The sequence below is a fragment of the Schistocerca americana genome, chromosome 3 (assembly GCF_021461395.2).
Source record: "Schistocerca americana isolate TAMUIC-IGC-003095 chromosome 3, iqSchAmer2.1, whole genome shotgun sequence".
Lineage (NCBI taxonomy): Eukaryota > Metazoa > Arthropoda > Insecta > Orthoptera > Acrididae > Schistocerca > Schistocerca americana.
The window spans coordinates 337321053-337340116 of record NC_060121.1 but is presented as its reverse complement, the minus strand read 5'-3'; the positions used below and the strand labels follow the sequence as shown (position 1 = coordinate 337340116).

The 19064-nt window shown below is 43.4% G+C and overlaps 1 non-coding gene across 1 annotated transcript; it reads right to left on the bottom strand.

Moving 5' to 3' along the window:
• Positions 1 to 12933: 12933 nt before the first annotated feature.
• Trnap-ugg lies at positions 12934 to 13005 on the bottom strand. Its single transcript has one exon. It is a non-coding gene; the product is annotated as a tRNA-Pro (tRNA).
• Between the last annotated feature and the right edge of the window lie 6059 nt (positions 13006 to 19064).

Below are 19064 nucleotides of genomic sequence, written 5' to 3'. Positions count from 1 at the left end.
CAGAAGAATGCTGAAGATTAGATGGGTAGATCACGTAACTAATGAGGAGGTATTGAACAGAATTGGGGAGAAGAGGAGTTTGTGGCACAACTTGACTAGAAGAAGGGATCGGTTGGTAGGACATGTTCTGAGGCATCAAGGGATCACCAATTTAGTATTGTAGGGCAGCGCGGAGGGTAAAAACCGTAGAGGGAGACCAAGAGATGAAAATTCTAAGCAGATTCAGAAGGATGTAGGTTGCGGTAGGTACTGGGAGATGAAGATGCTTGCACAGGATAGAGTAGCATGAAGAGCTGCATCAAACCAGTCTCTGGACTGAAGACCACGTCAACAACAACAGTTATTGTGGTAGCAGTCACACAAAACTTCTTTGCAACGGTTTTCTCTGCGTGAGGCCCGGTGACTCTTACGTTTACTCTTCATCTAACAAACTGTTGGCGTTAGGGATTCGTAATCAACCTTCTCACTGTCCAGCATTTTTTTTTCTTTTTTTAAAGCAGGTTGACCCCTCCCTGTGCGAATTCTTGTTGCTGTGTGTCTATGCTCCATCCCAGTGTCTGCAGGAGTCCCTCAGTTATATGCACGTTTCGCAATGTCTGCGAGGCTCTTCGCCAGGTGTCGGCCCTTTAGCGATGTGAGGGCATCGAGCAGCCTACCCCCTACGTGTTTGTAGAATGCGTCTCTGGCGGTCGCCCTCTGACGTCCAACTTTCCCCTCTTCCTGGGCTGCTGGCGCTGAGGGTCGGCTAAAGTGGCCACCGGCGGAGGTATCACAAGTGTAGCTAATTTCTCTCTTTCTGAAACACTTTTCTCGCAATTGCTCTTTCCCTCGGACATTGTAATTTATTTTCCTGCCAAAGCAGCGAAACTCCCCTGCTAACTTTAGTTTCTTATTTCCTAGCCTAAGTCTCTCAGCATCGACTGATTTAATTCGGCTGCATTATAATACCTTTGTTTTACTTTTTGATGTCTATCTTACAATCCCTTTTCAAGACATAATTCATTCCGTTACAATGGTAGTCCAGCATTTTTACACTTCACAAATGGAAGATCACGGTAACCTTTCTCTAAATAAGTCTGATTTACACCTGGAGATAGAATTGTCCTGCAAATACTTGCGAGTAGCAAACTACTAGAGCATATGAAAAGTAATAATCCGATATTAGGTAAAGTAAACTGGTGGCCTGACTTCATTGACAGATTAATGGGTAATAGCCGTTTATGAAAGAAAATCCTCTGTCCCATCTGCTGCAGCATTAATAGATTAATGGGGAATGACAGTTCGTTTATGAAAGAGATTCCTCTGGTTTCTCTACACAGCTACCTGCCCCATCCGTTTGCTCCAGTATTTCGATCACGTGGCCTACTTAGTTTTCCACCCAATATTCCAACTCTCCCAGTGATCCTTCCACGTCTACTACTACTTCCGGGTACACCCTCTGATACCTTAAAATCAATCCCATCAAAACCGAATCAAAATGATCTACCTGATATTCACTTCTATCCGTTTTACTAAGACATACAGTAACCATCAATCGCAGTCTAACCTGACACACCTATTTAAAAGCAAGCGGTATAATCCCAGATTACGCTAAAATTACGTAATCCACCAACAGGCTACACATATGGTCATAGCCTTCAAATACTTCCTACGTCTGCCTCCACAGGTATGTGGTCAGCGTATTTGACAACTATGCGGAGGACCCAAGATCAGATCAATTCCCGATACTTTTCTTAAAAATAGGACTACTGCACTGGGGATGTTCCCAGCCTCCTGATGGAAGCTACCTGCGTGAGAAGTAGGAGCGCCAATATCTCGAAGAGTAGATACGGCCGGAAAGTAGTGCGCTAACCCCAGGCTCCACCGACACCACATCCAAATTAAATTCTGGCATAGAATGACAGGGCAGCCGGTTGGTCAGCAGTGAATGGCCTTTCAGAGCCAGTACGAGGAACTGCTTTATATGTGCTGCATCTATAAAAGATGGTTGAGACACATCCTAAATCTTACCAAAGTACCTTGGATTTTCCACCCAGGAAGCTTTATTATTCTATTCAATTTCTGCAGGATCATGCACGCCGTGTCGCCTTCTACATTAGTTTTCTGTCTCTTACCGGTTCATTAAATTCACCCGTCTCCTCCAGTTTATCGCATATCTTCATGAATGTTATATCTGCCGTAAACGTGAAGATGAAATCCCAGCTGTTTACCCAATCCTCTCTCGTACCAAGCGGCGGCAACGCCTACACTCCCTGAGATACTGGTCGTCAATTACACTCCAAAAACTAAAAGGTAATCAAAGCATAGGCACGAATCCGGGGTTTCTCGGCAAAAATCTTAGAATAAATCTGCATGTGGAAGAAAAAGCCTCACGGTTCTATCTTTTAGGATCTACAAGATATTCTGCTGATGGAAGTTCTCGCTCTAGAGCATTTCATTCATGTCTACTGGGAGACTGTTAATATGTTACAAAAGACTATGCTTTTGCCACACGATAATGATCAGTTTCGCAGTGATACTGGCAGAAGACAAGGATATGAAGCATCTTGTGCATTCAGAATGAAATTTTCACTTTCAAGTGAAGCGTGTACTGATATGAAACTTCCTGGCAAAATAATGCTGTGTGCTGGACCGCGACTCGAACTCGGCACCTTTGCCTTTCGCGGGCAAGTACTTTACCACCTGAGCTACCCAAGCTCGATTTACGACCCGTTCTCAAAGCTCCAGTTCTATCAGATGGTAGAACACTTACCCGTGAAAGGCGAAGGTCCCGAGTTCGAGTCTCGGTCCGGCACACAGTTTTAATCTGCCATGGAGTTTCATCATGTGTATGAAGGGTTAAGTGAATTATTTGCTTGGTGCTAATAACCTAAATGATGAGCGCCTCTTACCGGAACAACCACAATAACAACAAAACCGACGTACGGTAATGGTGTGACAGCAACAGAAACGTAGCTGCGCCACATCGCCAAATGCTAAGAAGGTATTACACATGTACTTGCTCCAGCATACCTATGTTCTAGCTGTTGGGATTACGGGCTTGTACTGTCTGATTTATTTGTAGGTCTTTAACAATGACTTCACGTTCTGACATCTTCTATGCAATGGAGTTTGGAAAGGGATTTAATCTCAAATTATTGATTGCTCTGTGAATCAGAATTTTAAGTTGGTCTGCATTACCGACAAAGGAGACAAGACAACTAGGATATGATATTTTACAGTGGAGGATAAACTCTTGTACAGTTCATAATAAACACCTGAGAACAATAACATGCGCATCACTTACAGGCTTATGACTATGATGGTATACTACAGATTTCTACCACCAACAAAATCACTCCCTTCCTCCCCCACCCCCTCCTCACTAAGGCATTTTTATGGTGACTTACAGAAAATCTGTCGACAAACCAGTACTTACCAAACTTTGTCCAATTTTCTACAGTAGATAAATCACGAGATGGATGAACGTAGAACTACCGTTTCATAAATAAATTAATGTTATAAAGATCTCATGGAACTGCTCATTCGATCGCATATCCCCCCATGAACCATGGACCTTGCCTTTGGTGGGGAGGCTTGCGTGCCTCAGCGATACAGATAGCCGTAACGTAGGTGCAACCACAACGGAGGGGTGCCTGTTGAGAGGCCAGACAAATGTGTGGTTCCTGAAGAGGCGCAGCAGCCTTTTCAGTAGTTGCAGGGGCAACAGTCTGGATGACTGACTGATCTGGCCTTGTAACACTAACCAAAACGTCCTTGCTGTGCTGGTACTGCGAACGGCTGAAAGCAACGGGAAACTACGGCCGTAATTTTTTCCCGGGGGCATGCAGCTTTACTGTATGGATAACTGATGATGGCGTCCTCTTGGGTAAAATATTCCGGAGGTAAAATAGTCCCCCATGCGGATCTCCGGGTGGGGACTACTCAGGAGGACGTTGTTATCAGGAGAGAGAAAACTGGTGTTCTACGGATCGGAGCGTGGAATGTCAGATCCCTTAATCGGGCAGCTAGGTTAGAAAATTTAAAAAGGGAAGTGGATGGGTTAAAGTTAGATATACTGGGAATTAGTGAAGTTCGGTGGCAGGTGGAACAACACTTTTGGTCAGGTGAATACAGGGTTATAAATACAAAATCAAATAGGAGTAATGCAGGAGTAGGTTCAATAATGAATAGGAAAATAGTGATGACGGTAAGCTACTACAAACAGCACACTGAACGCATTATTCTGGCCAAGATAGATACGAAGCCCACACCGACCACGATAGTACAAGTTTATATGCCAGCTATCTCCGCAGATGACGAATAGATTGATGAAATGTTGTTGTTGTTGTGGTCTTCAGTCCTGAGACTGGTTTGATGCAGCTCTTCATGCTACTCTATCCCGTGCAAGCTTCTTCATCTCCCAGTACCTACCGCAACCTACATCCTTCTGAATCTGCATAGTGTATTCATCTCTTGGTCTCCCTCTACGATTTTTACCCTCCACGCTGCCCTCCACTACTAAATTGGTGATCCCTAGATGCCTCAGAACATGTCCTACCAACCGATCCTTTCTTCTTGTCAAGTTGTGCCACAAACTTCTCTTCTCCCCAATCCTATTCAGTACTTCCTCATTACTTATGTGATCTACCCATTTAATCTTCAGCATTCTCCTGTAGCACCACATTTCAAAAGCTTCTATTCTCTTCTTGTCCAAACTACTTATTGTTCATGTTTCACTTCCATACATGGCTACACTCCATACAAATACTTTCAAAAATGACTTCCTGAAATTTAACTCTATACTCGATGTTAACAAATTTCTCTTCTTCAGAAACGCTTTCCTTGTCATTGCTAGTCTATATTTTATATCCTCTCTACTTCGACTATCATCAGTTATTTTGCTCCCCAAATAGCAAAACTCCTTCACTACTTTAAGTGTCTTATTTCCTAATCTAATTCCCTCAGCATCACCCGACTTAATTCGACTACATTCCATTATCCTCGTTTTGCTTTTGTTGATGTTCATCTTATATCCTCCTTTCAAGACACTATCCATTCCGTTCAACTGCTCTTCCAAGTCCATTGCTGTCTCTGACAGAATTACAATGTCATTGGCGAACCTCAAAGTTTTTATTTCTTCTCCATGGATTTTAATACCTACTCCGTATTTTTCTTTTGTTTCCTTCACTGCTTGCTCAATATACAGATTGAATAACATCGGGGAGAGACTACAACCCTGTCTCACTCCCTTCCCAACCGCTGCTGCCCTTTCATGTCCCTCGACTCTTATAACTGCCATCTGGTTTCTGTACAAATTGCAAATAGCCTTTCGCTCCCTGTATTTTGCCCCTGCCACCTTCAGAGTTTGAAAGAGAATATTCCAGTCATGATGAAATGTATGATGAGATAAAAGAAATTATTCAGATAGTGAAGGGAGACGAAAATTGAATAGTCATGGGTGACTGGAACTCGACAGTAGGAAAAGGAAGAGAAGGAAACGTAGTAGGTGAATATGGAATGGGAGTAAGAAATGAAAGAGGAAGCCGCCTGGTAGAATTTTGCACAGAGCATAACATAATCACAGCTAACACTTGGTTCAAGATTCATAAAAGAAGGTTGTATACATGGAAGAAGTCTGGAGATACTGGAAGGTACCAGATAGATTACCTAATGGTAAGACAGAGATTCAGGAACCAGGTTTTAAATTGTAAGGCATTTCCAGGGGCAGATGTGGACTCTGACCACAATCTATTGGTTATGAACTGTAGATTAAAACTGAAGAAATTGCAGAAAGGTGGGAAATTGAGGAGATGGGACCTGGGTAAACTGAAAGAACCAGAGGTTGTAGACAGCTTCAGGGAGAGCATTAGGGAACGATTGACAAGAACAGTGGAAAGAAATACAGTAGAAGAAGAACGGGTAGCTTTGAGAGATGAAATAGTGAAGGTGCCAGAGGATCAAGTAGGTAAAAAGACGAGGGCTAGTAGAAATCCTTGGGTAACGGAAGAAATATTTCATTGATGAAAGGAGAAAATACAAAAATGCAGTAAATGAAGCAGGCAAAAGGAATACAAACGTCTCAAAAATGAGATCGACAGGAACTGCAAAATGGCTAAGCGGGGATGGCTAGAGGACAAATGTAAGGATGTAGAGGCACATATCGCTAAGGGTAAGATAGATACTGCCTACAGGAAAATTAAAGAGACCTTTGGAGAAAAGAGGACGACTTGCATGAGTATCAAGAGCACAGATGGAAACCCGGTACTGAGCAAAGAAGGGAAAGCAGAAAGGTGGAAGGAGTATAAAGTGGGTCTATGCAAGGGCGATGTTCTCGAGGACAATATTATAGAAATGGAAGAGAATGTAGATGAAGATGAAATAGGAGCTATGATACTGCGTGAAGAGTTTGACAAAGCACTGAATGATCTAAGTCGAAACAAGGCCCCGGGAGTAGACAACATCCCATTAGAACTAATGACAGCCTTGGGAGAGCCAGGCCTAACGGAACTCTACCTTTTAGTGAGCAAGAGGTGTGAGACAGGCGAAATACCCTCAGACTTCAAGAAGAATATAATAATCCCAAAGCCAAAGAAAGAAAGTGTTGACAGATGTGAAAAGTACCGAACTATCAGTTTAATAAGCCACGGCTGCAAAATACTAACACGAATTCTTTACAGACGAATGGAAAAACTGGTAGAAGCCGACCTCGGGGAAGATCAGTTTGGATTCCGCATAAATGTTGGGACACGTGAGACAATACTGACGCTACGACATATCTTAGAAAATTAAGGAAAGGCAAACCTACGTTTCTAGCATTTGTAGACTTAGAGAAAGCTTTTGACAATGTTGAGTGGAATACTTTCTTTCAAATTCTGAAGGTGGCAGGGGTAAAATACAGGGAGCGAAAGGCTATTTACAATTTGTAAGAAGCCAGATGGCAGTTATAAGAGTCAGGGGGTCATGGAAGGGAAGCAGTGGTTGGGAAGGGAGCGAGACAGGATTGTAGCCTATCCCCGATTTTATTCAATCTGTATATTGAGCAAGCAGTAACGGAAACAAAAGAAAAATACTGAGTAGGTATTAAAATCCATCGGGATGAAATAAAAACTTTGAGGTTCGCCGATGACATTGTAATTCTGTCAGACACAGCAAAGGACCTGGAAGAGCAGTTGAACGGAATGGACATTGTCTTCAGAGGGGGATATAAGATGAACATGAACAAAAGCAAAACGAGGATAATGGAATGTAGTCGAATTGAATCGGGTAATGCTGCCGGAATTAGATTAGGAAATGAGGCACTTAAAGTAGTAAAGGAGTTTTGCTATTTGGGGAGCAAAATAACTGATAATGGTCGAAGTAGAGAGGATATAAAATGTAGTCTGGCAATGGAAATTAAAGAGTTTCTGAAGAAGAGAAATTTGTTAACATCGAGTTTAGATTTAAATGTCAGGAAGTCGTTTCTGAAAGTATTTGTATGAAATTTAACTATGTATGGAACTGAAGCGTGGACGATAAATAGTTAAGACAAGAAGAGAATAGAAACTTTCAAAATCTGGTGCTACAGAAGAATGCTGAAGATTGGATGGGTAGATCACATACTTAATGAGGTGGTATTGAATAGAACTGGAGAGAAGAGAAATTTGTGGCACAACTTGACTAGAAGAAGGGATCGGTTGTTAGGGCATTTTCTGAGGCATCAAGAGATCCCCAATTTAGTACTGGAGGGCAGCGTGGAGGGTAAAAATCGTAGAGGGGGACCAAGGGATGAGTACACTAAACAGATTCAGAAGGATGTAGGTTGCAGTAGGTACTGGGAGATGAAGAAGCTTGCACAGGATAGAGTAGCATGGCGAGCTGCATCAAACCAATCTCTGGACTGAAGACCACAACAACAGCAACAAGTGCGTGAAAAGTTTCAGTCGTGAACTAATTTAAAGAGGACCGTAAATTTGAAAGTGTTATATTTACACAAGGCCTGGCTAACAGCCATATTCGCCGAATGTTGCCTAACATGTGCGGAGTACTTTTTCTAGAATATAGGCGCCGTGTATTGTCAGTAGAAACTGGGAAGCTTCTCACACGCCTACCTTTTGTGACAACCGATCGTGCCGACCAGTTCCCACCATAGGTATTTTCCGAGGGTCGTTCCCATAAACCGTGGAATAAGCAAAAAATTAGAACAGGAATTTCGTCTCCACATTATTTGCAATTTCTGCGGGTATTGTATCTGTTCACACCATAAAGGCACTCTGTATACGTTACCACCCTACAGCAACCAAAATGTCCAATTAACCCTTTCTTTGTTTGATATTCCTTTAATTTAAGCACCTGATGTTTCAAGTTATTTATAACTGTTATTCGTTATAACAAATTATCCAAATGAATCCAGGAGACTCAATTTTTGGTCACCTGGGTTTCCTAAATCACTTAAGGCAAGTATTGAGATGATTCCTTTAGAAAGAAGACGATTTTTTCCTTTTCTTGTCCTTACTCCCTGTGGCCTTGTGCTCATGTCCCAAGACTTAGTCGTCGACAGAACGTGAAACTCTAATGTTCCTTTTTCTTCTACTGCCAGAATGTTGTAATATTGTGACATGTTTATTCATAAACTTGATGCATCAGTAGGTCAGAGACGCAAGTTTCACTACAGAAATAAAGCCATGAACTGAATATAATCCTATCTTCAAATCAAATAAAAACAAGATTTTTGGCTGCTCGAAAACGGGAAGTCTATTATATAGGGGCAGAGGCGTACAAAGACACGGCTGAGGTTGACAGTGATGGAGGATCGACTTAATGGCTTAGCTCTGTTGAACACTCACCCTGACATTAATTGTTCGATTAACGATGTAATCAGCCAATTTGCCAGGAAGAATAGGCGCGCAGAATTCATGATTTAAGGAAGAGAACCACAATTGTATCTTTTTTATATCATGAGATGGCATTGTCTTGTATATGTGTATAATCAGTTTTAATAAAACTTTCTTAAACTTTGCGTGTGATTCGATTATTTTTTATTGCAGTAAAATTAATAGTAGTGGAAGATATTTTCAGCGCCCCGTCCTGCATCTGTCACTGTCCAGGTATGGTGCCACAAATAACTGTGATGAGAATGAAGCACAAATATCCATGAGTTAGATTAGTTTATGAAGACAGGAGTTTTGGAGATGGGTGCTAACAAATGGAAATGTACAACGTAATATGTATGAAGAAATAGCAGTTGTCGTCATCTTTTGCTCGAAGACTGCTTTGGTACAAACTCTCACTTTAACAGCACTGTCAATCAAATTAACAACTATATTTTAGGTCATGATCTCAGTGTGCCCCAGTACTACATTTGGTATATGTGGTTTATCACTTTTTATATCGGGAAAGTATGGGCAGAACGTTCTTATGACGACATGTGTAACTGTTAGGGAACCTGTACCCAAGGGGCCATAGTGGAGGCAGTGGAGAACAGGGAGAGAGATGAACTGGGGGCCATAAATGCTGAGTGCAGCGATCTGGCTGTGTGAGTGATTCTGGGAAGCAGCGCTCAGTGCAGAAGAACTTTTGGCTCAAGCCCTCTCCACCTTCCGCTTATAATTGGACGGATGGGCACTGGTTCGCCAAACATTTTATCTTTGCCATGCAGCAGTCCATTGCAAAGGCGGCCAGTTGGCAGAAAGTGGGTGGAGAAAGTCATTTAAGAGAGACTGCTGAAAACAGAGCTTTTGTGTAAATGGTGGTAAGGTCATAAAACTCTGTACATAGTCATGTTAGAAGCTGCCACAGTACAGACACAGTGGATGTTGTATCTGTTTAGTGAAGACAAGACTTACACGTATCACACACAGTTAACACACGACTATCACAGTCCGCGAAGACAAGGTGTCGGTGTGCGCCAACTTTTCCAATCAGGCCGTTGAAGCTGCTCCTCCGGTTCTCCCAGCCAATCATATCATACGACGCTGTTAGATTTTAAATCAGTAACTCTTTGTAAGTCGCCTGATCAACCATACGTTGCTGTTCCACAATTTAGCGAAGTGATAGATTACCATTTTGTCAAGATCATTGAGTCTCTCTTACAAAGTAGACAATTTTACGTCATTCTCGGTGTAAAGAATGTCCCCTCCCTTTTTAACATATACACTAACGACCAGCCAAAACCTGATCATACTAAGCATTTCCTTCATGCAGGTGACTTGGCAGTCACTTCTCAGGAGAGGACTTTCGAAGAGATAGAGTGCAAGCTGGAGAAAGCACTCAGAGTCTCGTCAGAATACTATAAAAATAACTCCCTTAAACCAAATGCTTTGAAGACTCAAGTAAGCGCTTTCCACCGTCAATCTCGGCAAACAAAGAGAAAGCTCAGTGTTTCCTGGAATAATACCACACTGTAACACACAAGTAAGCCAATCCATCTGGTGTAACGTTGGATGGGCTCCTGATGTACTTTCTGACGGATCTTTTCACAGTGGTTGTGAAAAGATCCGTCAGAAAGTGGCCTGCAGAAATAATATTTTGTGGAACTCATGAACACCAAATGGGGATAAAAACCTACTCTCCTGTGAGCTACAGCCCAAAGACAATGCTCCTCTACAGTGGAATATGCCTGCTCAGTATGGACCAAATCAGCAATCACGAAGAAGGTAGTCATAAGCCTTAACGAAACGTGTCGAGACACAACAGGGTGTACGAAGTCCACGTCCCTACCAAAGCTTCACAGACCTGCTGGTTTTACAAGTACAAACTTCCAAGCAACAACTCGCGAATTTACAGAGAGGCTCAGACCAGCCATAGATGATCGACATCCTCTGTTTGGCACTGAGTGCGAGCCTGGACGACTGAAATCCAGTAAAAAATTCTTATACGTGCCCATTGAAAACCACCACGTTATTGTCCACCAGCACAGGTAGTATCTGGCTGCTCCACAACAAACTGGGAAACATGGAGGACACAGAATCGCTTAAGAACAAGGGTGGCCCCAGTAAAGCAAACGTGATCAGGAGGCGTTATCGTAACTTGGAGATGAGCGACAAGTGTTATTGGGGTGCTGTGCAGGACATGGAACACTTCCTGGCCAGTCCAAAGTGTTCCTACAGATGCATCCTCGACGGTTTGTGGCTGGGTAAGAAAGAAGCCCTGATCATGACCCAACACTGAGCTGAAAGACTATTACGTTTCCGGACACAAAAAGGAAAGTACAGTACCCATATAATCTTCCGTAGCAACAAATTTCAAAATCTACCATTCTTTTTTTGATTTCCTTCTCGTCCAGATTTCATTTCTGTAGAAGGTTACACTCCCGACAGTTACCGAAGGAAAAAATCTTCGTAACACTTCTTTTTGTATCGGGGATTAACATATTTCTCATTTTCGGGAAAGTGTTTCTTGCAACTACGAACTATTTTACATCTTCTTTTCTTCGACCAGTGTGACTTACTTTTGCTGCCCTAAAAACATAGCTGAGTTTCTGGTTTTAGGCCGGCCGGGGTGACCGAGCGGTTCTAGGTGCTACAGTCTGGAACCGCGCGACCGCTACGGTCGCAGGTTAGAATGCTGCCACGGACATGGATGTGTGTGATGTCCTTAGGTTAGTTAGGTTTAAGTAGTTCTAAGTTCTAGGGGACTGATGACCTCAGAAGTTAAGTCCCGTAGTGCTCAGAGTCATTTGAACCATCTGCTTTTAGTGTCTCATTTCCTGATGTACGAGGTATTTCACAATTCTTTTTACAAGCTTCTGGTGTTTTTAGACAATAAAGTTTTCATAAGGAAGTCTAGTTAGGAAGTTTACCATTTGGATGTAAAATAATACTGAATATTTAATTACTTTCAACTCCTCTTCACGGCAAGCGTACAGCGCAGACGATGACCTCAGACCAGTGTTTTCCACAGGTGCTCTTCCACGTGGCGATCCTCTGGTTCTGCTGTATCCGCGATTCATGCATTCATACAGACGGTCCAGAAACCCTGGCGCTCATCCATAGAACACTACAGCCGACCTTTCTAGTTGCGGACGTATCAGCGTCTCGCAGGCTCTGTTGCGGGAGGAAGAAAATAGTATGTAATGGTCTGACGTTTCCGGCACATGCGTTGCGTACTATACTATGAACCTGGAGATTTGAAAGTGATACGATGTTGAAACTTATTTTGTACCCACATGGTAAAATTGAGGACTTGGGTTGCTCATCAAGACTTTATCTACTTAATCCATTCTGCAACACCTAGAAGCTACAGATGATTAGAAACAATACCAGCTGTACCAGCCACATAGTTGCTGCAATTGTCGATGTTGTGTGTCGTGTGCAGAGGAAATTTCGCAAAATCATGATGGCACGGATGAATTGGCACTCTTGAATACCTGGAAATGAGCAAGTAGATGCCCTAATAAAGACAGCGTCTCATCATGGAGCTATTAAATATAATAAACTCCCTCCTCTAGCAAGAGGACGGAATTTAAAATTAAAGGAAGTCATTGCGCACTAGTTCATACCACAATTCCAGTGATACCAAGGTCTGGGAAGACACGCACGTCTAGGAGCTTCACAACAGCTTGTTAATAGCATTGTCCCCACGTTAATGGGGAACGCTCCAAATGATTATGCTTTTGCTGCTAGGATTAATAACGGGACGTATGGGGTTCAACTGCGAGAAGACGACCTCAGCTATTTCTCCCAGCAGGAAAGACATCTCTCCGTTTTGGGTGCTGCATGCGCATGCATTTACCAAACGTGCATGCAATGTACTAGATCCTGGGAAACGAATAGAATCGTTGTACGTGCCAGTCTTTACGTATAGATAGAAGTAAGCGAAGACGGCTTAATCCTGCCACGTAGATTGCTTTCCACAAGACGCACTTGCCAGTCTCATGGGCCGGTGGCCCGACATGAAGTTTGTCCTGTTGCATGGCTTACTTTCAGAGACTCGCAAGTTTATCGTAGTGCTTGGTTGTCGCGAAAGTGAAAAGTTGGGCCTGTCCGGGATTTGAACCCGGGACATCCTGCACCCAAAGCAGGAATCATACCCCTAGACCAACAGGCCGCACAAGGGAGCAGGTCTGCACCCTGCCACCTACTGTGATCTTGCCGCACTTGCTAGTTGCAGCATCCAATCTGGACCATATTCTCAAAGAGGTTTCTTAATCCGACACCTACAACATGAGCTGTACTGAACACCAGTGTATGTGAATGCCGAAAGAGCTGCTTGAGTTGTGTGACAGTATTTCGACCGTGTGAAGTGTAAATGTTATCGTGTCACGCACTATCCGCCCACTACGTAGCGTTCTGTGTCAGCACGCTGTTTTCGACAGTACTCTGTGTCCGTAGCTGTCCATGGCTGAAATTTGATCATTAAAAGTTAAACGAACATCTCTATCGGCTCACCCTAAGCGCCACCTCTGTATGTGCTCACGAAGAGAGAGCAGATCCAAACCATATATTTCTACAGCGTCATCAGAACACGTATCACATAAACTCCCTTGCAAGTAATCTTCGAGCACTTGGTGCTCAGTTTCCCAGCAGCCTCCGAACCTTGTTAGCATCCAACGCACAGGATCGTCAACAGTGCCAACATTAAGGTACAGTTCCCTGTGCTGCTAATCTACTGCTGTCGGTGCTTAGAATGCAATGGGAAGACCAAAAGCCCGATTAACAGACTACATTCCTATGTGCTACTCTGCAAAATATTGAACGCCTGGCCTCTAAATGTATGCCACTAGGCAACTCCTATACGTACGCGTCTGAATACAAGTGTACATATACGTGTAGCTGTAACTCACAACTCTGGTACTTCTAAACTGCTCTCCTGTTCTGTCTAGACGGTACTGACAGACCTGGAAAAATGCTCACTTCTCTATCCTCAGCTTTTCAAACAACCCAACAGTACATACAAACAACAATTTGCTGCTAATTTAAATATGTAGTTATCAATATGGACTGTATTGGGAACATCCCAAATGGGTACAAATGGCGATTTATCATTTCTTATCGTGTTACACGTAGGATTTTTATCAACTTCGTACCCTGTTACGACTTAATATAATGTCTACCATGCATTTTCAAAACAAATTGTAACATAATACACTCCTGGAAATTGAAATAAGAACACCGTGAATTCATTGTCCCAGGAAGGGGAAACTTTATTGACACATTCCTGGGGTCAGATGCATCACATGATCACACTGACAGAACCACAGGCACATAGACACAGGTAACAGAGCATGCACAATGTCGGCACTAGTACAGTGTATATCCACCTTTCGCAGCAATGCAGGCTGCTATTCTCCCATGGAGACGATCGTAGAGATGCTGGATGTAGTCCTGTGGAACGGCTTGCCATGCCATTTCCACCTGGCGCCTCAGTTGGACCAGCGTTCGTGCTGGACGTGCAGACCGCGTGAGACGACGCTTCATCCAGTCCCAAACATGCTCAATGGGGGCCAGATCCGGAGATCTTGCTGGCCAGGGTAGTTGACTTACACATTCTTGAGCACGTTGGGTGGCACGGGATACATGCGGACGTGCATTGTCCTGTTGGAACAGCAAGTTCCCTTGCCGGTCTAGGAATGGTAGAACGATGGGTTCGATGACGGTTTGGATGTACCGTGCACTATTCAGTGTCCCCTCGATGATCACCAGTGGTGTACGGCCAGTGTAGGAGATCGCTCCCCACACCATGATGCCGGGTGTTGGCCCTGTGTGCCTCGGTCGTATGCAGTCCTGATTGTGGCGCTCACCTGCACGGCGCCAAACACGCATACGACCCTCATTGGCACCAAGGCAGAAGCGACTCTCATCGCTGAAGACGACACGTCTCCATTCGTCCCTCCATTCACGTCTGTCGCGACACCACTGGAGGCGGGCTGCACGATGTTGGGGCGTGAGCGGAAGACGGCCCAACAGTGTGCGGGACCGTAGCCCAGCTTCATGGAGACGGTTGCGAATGGTCCTCGCCGATACCCCAGGAGCAACAGTGTCCCTAATTTGCTGGGAAGTGGCGGTGCGGTCCCCTACGACACTGCGTAGGATCCTACGGTCTTGGCGTGCATCCGTGCGTCGCTGCGGTCCGGTCCCAGGTCGACGGGCACGTGCACCTTCCGCCGACCACTGGCGACAACATCGATGTACTGTGGAGACCTCACGCCCCACGTGTTGAGCAATTCGGCGGTACGTCCACCCGGCCTTCCGCATGCCCACTATACGCCCTCGCTCAAAGTCCGTCAACTGCACATACGGTTCACGTCCACGCTGTCGCGGCATGCTACCAGTGTTAAAGACTGCGATGGAGCTCCGTATGCCACGGCAAACTGGCTGACACTGACGGCGGCGGTGCACAAATGCTGCGCAGCTAGCGCAATTCGACGGCCAACACCGCGGTTCCTGGTGTGTCCGCTGTGCCGTGCGTGTGATCATTGCTTGTACAGCCCTCTAGCAGTGTCCGGAGCAAGTATGGTGGGTCTGACACACCGGTGTCAATGTGTTCTTTTTTCCATTTCCAGGAGTGTATTTCTTGAGTTGAGATGGCTGAATGGGCAAGTTCAGAAAGCCAATAAATACAAACATTAAAAATAAAATAAAAGCCCGTAATAGGAGATATGAAACACTCCGTCACTCCTTCCAATCGCCTCATTTAGTTCGACTACATTTCATAGTCCTTGCGTTATTTCCACAGATATTCACAATATCTTCCCTCCTGAAGACACTATCTATTCTCTCCAAATGATCTTTCAAGTCCTTTGACATTCCTGTATAATATGCCTCTTCAGTGCTGCATGTTCAGTGACTTTTCTTAAGACCGAACGTCAGTCAGTATTTTGAAGTGAATTGCACCGTAGGGCGTAGTCACATACGAAAACATGAAATATTGACTAACTGAGGGTCTTGATGTTCGCTTCGTTGTGTTCTTTGGACGCATGATGACGTCCGCATCCTGCCTGATCGTTAAACTGAGAGTGAAACAGAGGATGAAGAGGCATATGAAGAGAACGTTGGCGAAGAAATCCAAGAAACAGTAAGATAATCTGGGAAACAGTTATAAATAGGAATAGCAAGGTGACGCATCGAGATTTTATAAAACAATTCGGTATATCACTCATCAAAGCAGGTAGCAAAGAGAGGAAACTGAATTACAGGAATTTTTCAAGGGATTTGCAGAGTGCAGCGGACAAAAATTTTGAAAATGACAGCGAGGTCGAAGGATGTGCTGTGCAAGTCCAAGCGGGACTGAGTCTGGAAAAAAAAAAAAAAAAAAAAAAAAAAAAAAAAAAAAAAAAAAAAAAAAAAGAAAGAAAAATCTCATAGGTGTCGTGACGTCACATATGTCCAGTTCTTAAAGACCGAAAAACTATCAGACATGTTCTCAGTGTCAAAAATACGTGTGCAAAATGCATTATATTGACGGAAACGCATGTATTGACTATAAACGAAAGAATAAGTGCCTAGTTCAATCGTTAGTGTTCCTACGGGCATTTTTAACGAAAGTCATTTTTTATAGTTTTATTAATTGACTATTATTTGATCACGAAACATTTTCCTGAAAATTGGTGAAGAGAATTTATTTTATTTTGTAAGTTAATTTCAAAAGCAGGATTTAAGAGGCTAATGTTAAGGTAAGAGGCCAATATTAATGTAAGAGGCTTAATTGTTGACAAGATCATGTTTTCCTTTTTAATAAATATTGATTTTTCATAAATAAAAGTCTTTCTTGTATTGCTTCTCTATCAACATTTCAGAGGAATATAGAAGTCAATAAGTGTCAGACTTATTTGTTTGGAGGAGGGTGTCTAAAACTACCCCATGTAGTTACTAACAACAGTATAAATGAAAGTGTAGTTAAGGGGTAAATAATAGAATTTACAAAATTTTATGTTAAACTTCAAACTTTTTTATAATGGTTAGAATACAAATATTTGGTATGAAATGGCTGATTGTTATGGATACAGTTTTCGATAATTTATGACTTTTCTTTAAGTAAAAGAAGATATCGATACCCAACGGTATCGTAGGATTCCTAATATCTCATTGGCTCAGTTACATTACACCTGACAGATAGATACGTGTACAACATCTTATGTATGTTTCATCAATAATTATCCTAGTAGCTGTATGTGAAGCACATCGTGTCTTTACTCCCCTGTATGAGGACCGGTGCCTCCCTCGCTGACTGCCTGGAGAGTTGGCATAGAGCAGCCAGCCGTGGCCGGCGGCCCGTCTTTCTCCGCCCGGCAATCCGATTAATGGAGGTGCGCGGCGTGCGCGCGGTGACTCGCCATTCGTAGATCAATAGACTCCCTCCCCCTTCTCCCTGTCGGCCACCCCCACCTCTGTCCTGGCGAGCTGCCCCCTGTGTTTACCGACCCGAGCCGATGTCAGTTGACGTGGCTATACACTGAAATCTGCACCGCGCCAAGGGACTTACATCGTCCAGTGTACAGTTGCGACACTTCATTGACTTACTCGCTCCAGGGCTTATGCAGGGCATAAGACAGCTGAGAACAAATAAAAATTGGGTGTAACAATCCTTTCACTATTCCGTCGTTCGCGACCACCTAGCAATTACGTTTCACTCTATGAAACAATGGGTCACTCTGTCACTTTTTTTTCCATTTTGTCTCTAAATTGGCAGGACGACACTTATAGCGTCGCTACCTTGCCACGGTTCGCGCAGCTCCCCCCTGTCGGAGGTTAGAGTCCTCCCTCGGGCATGGGTGCGTGTGTTGTCCTTAGCGTAGCTTAGTTTAAGTTAGATTAAGTAGTGTATAAGCCTTGGGACAGATAGCTCCAGCAGTTAGGACCAAAAATTTCTAAAATAGTGCCGCCTCACTTACAAAGTTTCTTTAAATGAAAACCGTTTGCAAGTCATATCTTTTAATGTAGCGTGCTGCACAAATGTTAAAGAATATCTATTTTGCATCTTTAAAGAAAGTTGGTCGAAGTTATTCAGGCAGTTATCATAATTTCGTATGTGTGTATTCGTATTACAAGTGGTCTCCCTCCAGCAACTAAAGTGATCACCGTACTTTCTGCAAATACTCTAAGAAAAATTTACTTTGGGATAAATCTACTGCTCACTGTTACTGATGTTTAAATAGCTATCCAGTACTATAAGTTTATTTTTAATTATATAGTTTGTTAACTTCGTCGACGTTAATGGGATATAATGCAACCTTCAGGCACATAACTTACTTGTATCTTCTGCGCACCTCTTTACACTGTCCGTTGAGAAATGAATAATAGCTGTCAATGTCGTCCTGGAATCTCGTGACTCGAGTAGAACTGTCTTCAGTGAATGGTACCGCTTCGAATTCAGCCCCGATCATCAGCGAAAATAGCAGGATCGCTTTGGTTGTGCGCAGCATCCTTACAGCACAGAAATACGTCGACAATATTCTACACACCGTATTGTTGTCCATCGTGGTAAGCAATCCTAGGCTTACATTTTAGCAAAATAATGCCCGCCCGCGGACGGCGAGAGGTTCTAATGCTTGGCCTCGTACTTTCCAAAGCCTGCCTTGTCCAGCAAAGTCGCCAGATGTCTCCTCACTGAGAACTTTTGGAGCATATGGACAGTCAACTCAGGATTTTGACGAGTCAGTTGGACATAATTTTCCGCGATACCCCACAGGAGGGCATCCCATATATTTGTCAATCAATGGAAAGCCGACTGACTGTTTCCATAAGAGACAGTGGGGGGACCAACGCGTTATTGCCTTATAAGATTTGTGAATCTCTTTCTCTTGAATAAACAATCCAGTTTTTCTAAAATTGTAGTCATGTCTTTGTCTGTAAATGCACGTCACAACTACCGATTTCCGTTCCATTCGGATAACTACTTCGTGGTGCTTCGTCTTTTATTTTGTCTAAGTGGTTAATTCTATTCACATGTCTTTTGTTGATATTAAGCGCTGTATATGATAGGATGAAGAATTTTACTTTCAAAAATCAGTAGAACAACTAGAACAGGAAAGTTTACCTAACTGGAAAACAGGGTCTTGGTGCAGCAAAAGGTACAAAATGGTTCACATGGCTCTAAGCACTATGGGGCTTAACATCTGAGGTCATCAGTCCCCTAGACTTAGAACTACTTAAACCTCGCTAACCTAA